The sequence below is a fragment of the Rhea americana genome, unplaced genomic scaffold, assembly GCF_003343005.1.
Source record: "Rhea americana isolate MKP2758 unplaced genomic scaffold, rheAme1 scaffold_310, whole genome shotgun sequence".
NCBI lineage: Eukaryota > Metazoa > Chordata > Aves > Rheiformes > Rheidae > Rhea > Rhea americana.
In genome coordinates, this window is record NW_028186436.1 from 131,252 (window position 1) to 138,398 (window position 7,147).

At 46.9% G+C, this 7,147-nt stretch overlaps 1 protein-coding gene across 1 annotated transcript in view; it reads right to left on the reverse strand.

Annotated features, from left to right (window-relative positions):
- Window positions 1-49, reverse strand: part of ZBTB42 (zinc finger and BTB domain containing 42) — a 6,439-nt gene extending 6,390 nt beyond the window's left edge. The window contains exon 1 of the mRNA XM_085310119.1: window positions 3-49. The gene's annotated coding sequence lies outside the window, so the exon portion shown is untranslated. The remainder of the gene's footprint in view (window positions 1-2) is intronic.
- Window positions 50-7,147: the final 7,098 nt, after the last annotated feature.

The window sequence follows — 7,147 nt, forward strand, 5'->3', positions numbered from 1 at the left end:
ACCGGCGGGCGGCGGCGCGGCGCGGCGTGGGCATGTGCGCGCTGCGCGCCCCTGCGCGGCCGCGGCGCGGGTGCGGCGCGGGGCCGGCGGTGCTGCGGAGCAGGTTGCTGGCCGGCCGCTCTCGCGATACTTTCCCTCCGAGGCGAGTGTGTGCGTGTGCGGTGCGTCCCCGCCTGGTGCACACAATAGCCCCCGCCGCCGCGGAGCGCGCTGCCGCCGCCGCCCTGCCTCCTCCCGCCGCCTCCTCCTCCTCCTCCTCCTCCTCCCCACCCCCCCGTCCCGCTCCCAACTCCGCGCCGGGGCTGCGCCGCCGCGCAGCGGGCGCGCACGGCCGCGGGGCGCTGCAGCCGGACGTGCCGCCGCTGCCGCCGGAGGAGGAGGAGGGAGAAGGAGGAAGGCGCCGGGCTCCGCTGCCCCGGGGCGAGCCGCGCGCACGGGGCGCAGCGCTGCGCGCCCGCGGAGGTCGCGCCCCGCGCGGGGGTCCCCCGCCCCGCGCGACTCGCGGCGGGGATGGAGTGAAAGGCGACACTGGGAAAGGTGGCATGCTTCCGCGGATTTATCTTTAGTTGTGTGTCAGCTGATAAATACCAGATGCCTACGGATTTTCAAGATGACCTTTTCGATAGTTAATTTGAATTTTAAATTTTAATTAGCTGTAATCCCATCAAAAGTGAACTCCTTTAGAGTAAAAAGTGTAGAAATCCTTGGCTGTCGTATCACGCTCCGCTCCGGGCATGCCAGGGCCCATCGGCAGTTCCCACCGGAGCACCCGGGGTGAAATCTGGGCACCGCTGAAATCCATGGCAAAACTCCCGCTGGCTTCACGGAGCCCAGGATTTCTCCCTTACGCTGCTGAAAGTTGGACTTGGGCCGATAGGGAATTAATATCGCTGTTGTGAATTGTCCCGAGAGTCCGCGGGCTGTGAACACACGTAACGCTGGGGATCAGAGGCAAAGATGGCTTCAGATCTGCAGCGCTGATTTGGGACACCAGATCTAGATTGATTTGTATATACAGGTGTGTGTATATATAGATGTATATATATAAAATATATTTTAAGCAATATATATGTATTGCTTAAAAACAGAAGAGTTTTACAGTATTGCTAGATTTGGGCGAGTGGAGAGGAGAACCAAACACTTAAGGTCACTTCAGAGCTCTGCTGCAAACACCCTGTGTGATTTTGGTCGGGAATCTAGTGCTTTAGCTTCCAACACATGAGGCAGAGAAAGGTTTTTCTTTTCCTTCCTCTAGGCTGCCTGTCTAGGTTACAGTATCTGCAGGACGGGAACTTTTTTGTTTCTTTCCATGCACAGTGGTAATATTAATACCTTGAAACATCAGCTTTATTGACTGAGATATATGTTACTAATACAACCTGTTTCTTCGGTATTTTATCTTTAGGCTCTTTTCACAGAAGTCTGGCTCTATATTGCCTGCAATCACTTTTCTCTTACAGACCAAATTCGCCTTGATTAGATAGCTGGATTGGCACCAATTGCCAAGACATTCGGGTGGTTTTTGAGCATTAATGACTGCATCATTACAACGCTCTTCTCTGGCATTTGGTAATATTATTATCCGTGCTGTTAATATGGGAAATCTGGGCATAGAACATGGAGGTGCCCTGCTCCAGCAAGAGATTTAAAGTTCCTGGGATTAAATTTGTTGCTGTTTAGTAAAGCTGAGGGCGTTTTCTTTTTGTCCACAATCACAGACACAGTCTGGGAGTGGGAGCTCTCAGGGCTTTTAAAAACGGTATTTTGCCGTAGACACAGTTTGATAATGCAGGCTCTTCCAAAGGTTAAACGCTTTCTTCTCAAAAGTGCAAGCACAGTTTCCCTGAGGTTATTCCATGTGGATGCATTGGCTTGTAGAGTTTCTCTGTCTTTGTACACCCAGGATTTGTATGAATTATGATGCTTTGCATAAATCCCTTACTTTGTGTAATTCATTGTTCATTTTCTCCTCTCCTCTTTAATAATACAGGGAGGAAAAATAAAATAATTAAAAAAAAAAAGAATGAAGGATTTAATTCCTGTTTGGGTTCTAAAAGCTAGATCTGTGATCTAATGGTATTTTATTTTTAGTAAACCAACTGCAATTTTACAGTAACTCTACAGCTGTTACTGAGTATGAAATGTCAAAAAATACAACAGCGTTCACGTTTTCTTTGGGTGTCCATTTAGCACGTTGTTTGCTCGGGGGGGGGTTTAAGGGCTCGAGAAGCGCTGCGCTCCCCTTCACGCCAAGGTAACGCGAGCTACAACACAGGTGCGGTACTGATTTAACTGCGGTTGTGCAAAATACTGGTGGTACGGCTCTCCAGGGTGAACAAGCCCTGGGTGATCGCTCGAGGCAAGGCAGCAGCAAACGCTGCCCCAGAAACGTCCCTCGGAAAGCGCCTGCGCTTCGGGAGGCCTGCGCGAAGGCGCGAAGGCGCGACGATGCCCTTGCGCGCCGGCCCTCTGCGCCCTTCGGCGCGCGCGGGCTGCCCCGGTGCCGCACGGAGGAGGAGGAGGAGGAGGGAGGAGGAGGCTCCGCCGGGAGCGCGTCCGCGCGGGACGGCTCGCCGAGGCGGCCGCCGCCCCGGCACCTAGCGCGAGCGCCGCTCTCGCCGCTACGCGAAGCGGTAACGGCGTCGCGCTGCGAGGACGTGCTCGGCTGTCCTGCTTAAACCCCTCCGAGATGCCGGCAAGCGCTTTGGGGCCGAGGAAAGGATTCGAGCTCAGGAGAGCAGATCGAGAGTACAAATCGGTGCCAACGGCAGGGCTTTTATTTGCTAAGCAAGGCTAGCCATGGTCTGGGTTGGTTGTGCTGCCTGGACCTCAGCCAAAGCCCACAGAAATTAGTAGAGAAACCTGCTGGATCAGGTCCATACAGCCTAAGGAGTCGCTTCCATTCTTACCCCTTTGATCCAGCAAGAACATATATATTTACCAAGTGGGGCCTCTCTATCCCTCTTTGTTGGCCAAATGCAGAGGTGGCAGCAACAGGTTTTTCATGTGATTTAATTGTTTTTTCTCCCACTTCATTGGGTAGAAACCTCTTCATGTTTGCTTCTACATGATTTCTGTACTTTAATGTTCCTTTTTTTTTTTTGCACGGCTTCTTCTTTGTGTTAGTCCAGTGGCATTTCAGAGGGAGAGGCAGGGACTGAGATGGTTCGTAACTTGTGGGAATTGAAGTTTTATTCAGTGTATTGGTCATAGCAAGGTTTATTTGCAGAAGTTCTCCCCAACTTTATCAAAGGTTTGTTTCCCCTGTGCAGAGCGCAGCGCACATTAGGAGGACTGAATGCTTCATCCCCCCCTCTGAAACAGAGAGGAATTTAACCTCAAAGGACACTGAACCTCGTGGTGTCAAGTGAAGGAGCTGCCACCAGCATCTGTGGAGCTATCCCAGTTTGACGTCTATTCCAGTACTTACACTCTGGTCACATCTGAGGTCAGCGTTCAGGGCGCTGCTCAGCTTGCAGCCAAGCCGTAAAGCGTGGGCATGACCTTCCCAAGGATCCTTCGCAAGCACATCATGCAAGGCTCAAGGAAGCGTTAACTTGCACTATTGCAATTCCGTGCATTAATCAGAGCATATACTGCAGCCATCCTCCTGGGCAGTGTGCTTAGGAGAGTGGCCTTTGTTTTATGACTGTCCTGGTGATTTCTCCCTGATCCTGAGACTGTGCATGCACTGGACTACTTGTGAGCACATACTGTGTCAGCCAGGAGCTTACCTCTCCACTGTCAAATCATCCTCTGGTTATCAAATGGATAGACTCCTTATCTACAAACTACATATGTACTTGTATTTTCTCTTACACGGCTATCAATAAGGACACACCAATCTAGAAGCTTGTGTTGGGGGCACAAAGGACGATGTAGAGGTACCACAGGTGCAGGTCATGTTTTGCTACACACGGGATCTGGCAACATCCATACCTGAACCAGCCAGGCATTAGTGTCACATCTGTACCGTATCCCTCTTGCCAAACATTGGAAGACAGATTCCTCTTAGTCATCCTTCATAGTTTCACTCTCAGCTTACCTAACCCTTGGCTTCTGGTTGTTTTGGTTATTTATATGCGGTATTTGGTATATGGGTTTTGGATCTCTAGAAATTGTAAATGAAGGTACTTTTTCAGCCTTTAAAAATTCATAGTTTTTCCCTTAAAGGGAACACACTTTTTGGCTTGTAGTGGTAAAGGAAATTTGCATGCCATTGATAAGGCACACTCTCCTCTCTGGGAGTTGTTTTTCTCTTTCACCCTTGCTCATCAGGCTGGCAGCCATATTTTAATGTTTCCGTGGTTTCATTGCAAGTATCATAGACATTTAATTTAAAAATATCTAAAACAGTTAAGCAAATTGTTTTCTTTTTAATTTTCCATTTATCTATTTATCCATCCATCCATCCCCAGGAAGGAAATGTAGGAGCTCATGTTATAAAGTAACAGGCAGATGGAAGTTTGTAGTAGAATATAAAGAGAATGACAATAAAAAATCATAAATAACAGTGAATAGTAAGAGATAAAAATGGTATCTGCTTTGGGACCAGGCACAAAATTTATCAGGCCCAGACAAAACTCTTTAAATCAGAAGCTGATATATTCTCAGATAAGCTAAGTAGCACGGCTAGGATCCGGTCTATTTACAATCAATCTATCAAGGAGTTACAAATATCTTATTAAGAAGTTTTTAACTGACATTGTTCTATTTGTAAGCAAATAATATATTGTATAAACAAGGCACTTGATTTAGTAAGTCCCTGAAGAAAATAGGGCTAAATATTGCAGAACTGGGAAATCTCACAATGGAAATATTTGCTAAGCAAAAGTAACCTAGAATAAGAAGGTTTAGTCCTTGTGACCTTCTAGTGCCAACTTACCTTTAGCAGCCGTTTCTCAGAAAATATTTTGTCCCAGAATAAATCAACATTACCTCCAGCTATTACCTTGAGCTTTGTAAGGCAGAGAGGTGATATACCTATCTCACTGTCTATAAAAGGTCTCTTAAGTGGGATCAGCTCCTCTCTTGTGACTTGCAGGGTTGGCCATACATTTTCTTAGAATAACTGCTGTGACCCTTGTTAGATAAATCTGCAATCCCTCCGGTCATAAAAGACCCCATCTTTCCACATGTGTCTGAGAAGTGGCACATAATAATAGTCTCTGGTCCCCTCTTGATTTTTGCTTTTCCAAATCAGTGCGGCTGAGCAAATATAAACAAACATAAGCATCCAGATGCAGGTTAAAAAAAGAAAAATCTCATTTTTTTCCGTTCCTCATGCTAAAGCCTTCACTCACATGCTACACAGTTCATGCCATGATTACTACAATCTCTTCATAGGTGGCTTTAATGGTGCACACCTTTACCCTCTCTAATCCATCCAGATGGCTGCAGCAATTGCCTTTACTATTCTTATTTTTATCTTCTCCTGAGTCAAATCCAAGCTCCCTGCTGCCACCTCCAAGACCCTCAGTCACTGGGAGTGCTCCCTGTGGCACTGTCTCCCTCAACTCTCTGTGGACTTTTTCTTCTTCTCCCACCCCTGTATCCTTTTTGTGCTGTCCCCTGGGACTAGGTTTTCCTCCTTGGCTCAGGGAGCCACATTTTTTCCATTCAAAACCTGATTTCTGTTTCCAGATAGATAAGCTACCAGTTTTTAAATGTACATAGCAGCCTCAGCGTAGGCATTTGTCCTTTTTGTCGTATACCTCTACCTTTCTTTGCTGCCACCTGTCTAGTCAGAGGAGCTGGGAGGAGGATTAGGGGGAAGGAGCACTGGATGGGAACACTTTTGAGGTGTTTCTGGGAGCTCTGTGCAGAAGGAGCTGGCCCCTCACCCGGCCTCTACTTGACGCCCTTAGGAGCTTGGGTGCCAAATTGGCACCTCTGAGAGAAGTTCAGCATCTGGGTAGTGAAGAGAGAAATAGGAGTCTGGGAACAGGGAGAGCAGGACAGACTGTTTTCCTAGGTGCAAAGAGCTGCTGTTATCATAGGCCTGTATAGTAGCCATCACACTGGTCTCTCTACTTTCCTCTGATGTATTCCAGGTGGAGGAAAAGTCCAAAGAATGCAACATAAGAAATGCAAATAAAAATATCTTTCTAGACTTCCTTCTCTTGTGTACTGCCTGCCAAAGCTCTCCCTCTCCTCCTTTACTGTTTTGCCTATGGATGTATTTTATGCCTTTATCTTGCTCTTCTGGTAGAAGAAGAAGTACTTGCTGTGAGTTTACATAACTTGCCTTTACTGCTCTAGAAATTAATGTGGATCTTGGTTTTAATTAGAGTCTGCTCTGCTGAGTCCACCAGTGCTGGATACTCAAAGCTGATTGCATTGGTGGGCCTGTGGGTAGATGAGTACTTAGCATCCAGGTAAAGCTGTAGTACTAGGAGCAGGTTTTAATTTAGCTGTAGGTAGACGCTCCACCTGTGGAAGACCAAGACCTTTGATCTGAGGTCTGATACTCGAATGCTGGACACTTTGTTCCTGCATCAAGACTTCACCGTGTAACTAACCATGTAACATGGCAGACCTCATAGCATCAGGGTTTCAGGCTACAATTTAAGATGTAGTGAATTATTCATGTTACTGAGCACGTCTTGCAACTTATTGGAGAGGCTTAACCCCACCAGGGTTTTAGTAGTTTGCCCTTGGAAACCAAATGCTTCAAAATACGAGATCACAGAGATGTTAGCAAATGTGTGAAACCTTATGGAAAAATACCTGTTCGTTAAGAAATACTCTTCATTCTTTTGCGAAGCGTCAGTCTTGTCTCACAAACCTGATGACGCTTCTTAAAGAGCATTTGGAAAAAGGGCTTCAAAAAGACACTCAACGCTGCCCTTAACTGGAGGTCAGCCTGTAACAGTTAATCAGTGAAAGGAAACAACCTGGAATACTAATCACCTGTTGGGGAACTGCAAACTTTACTGGTAGGATGTTACCAGTTAAAGAAGGAAGGGATGAATAGAGCATTGTCATGGAAATGGTGCTGGTGACAACATTTTTCATTCTGTTTACAAAGGGGTTTCACAACAGTTGACACTAACGTGCAAAGTTCATCTGCAGAAAACTAAAAATAAACTGAACTAAAAATAAAATTAAATACACTAGGAAATTTTGTGGAAGAAATAGCAGTGGG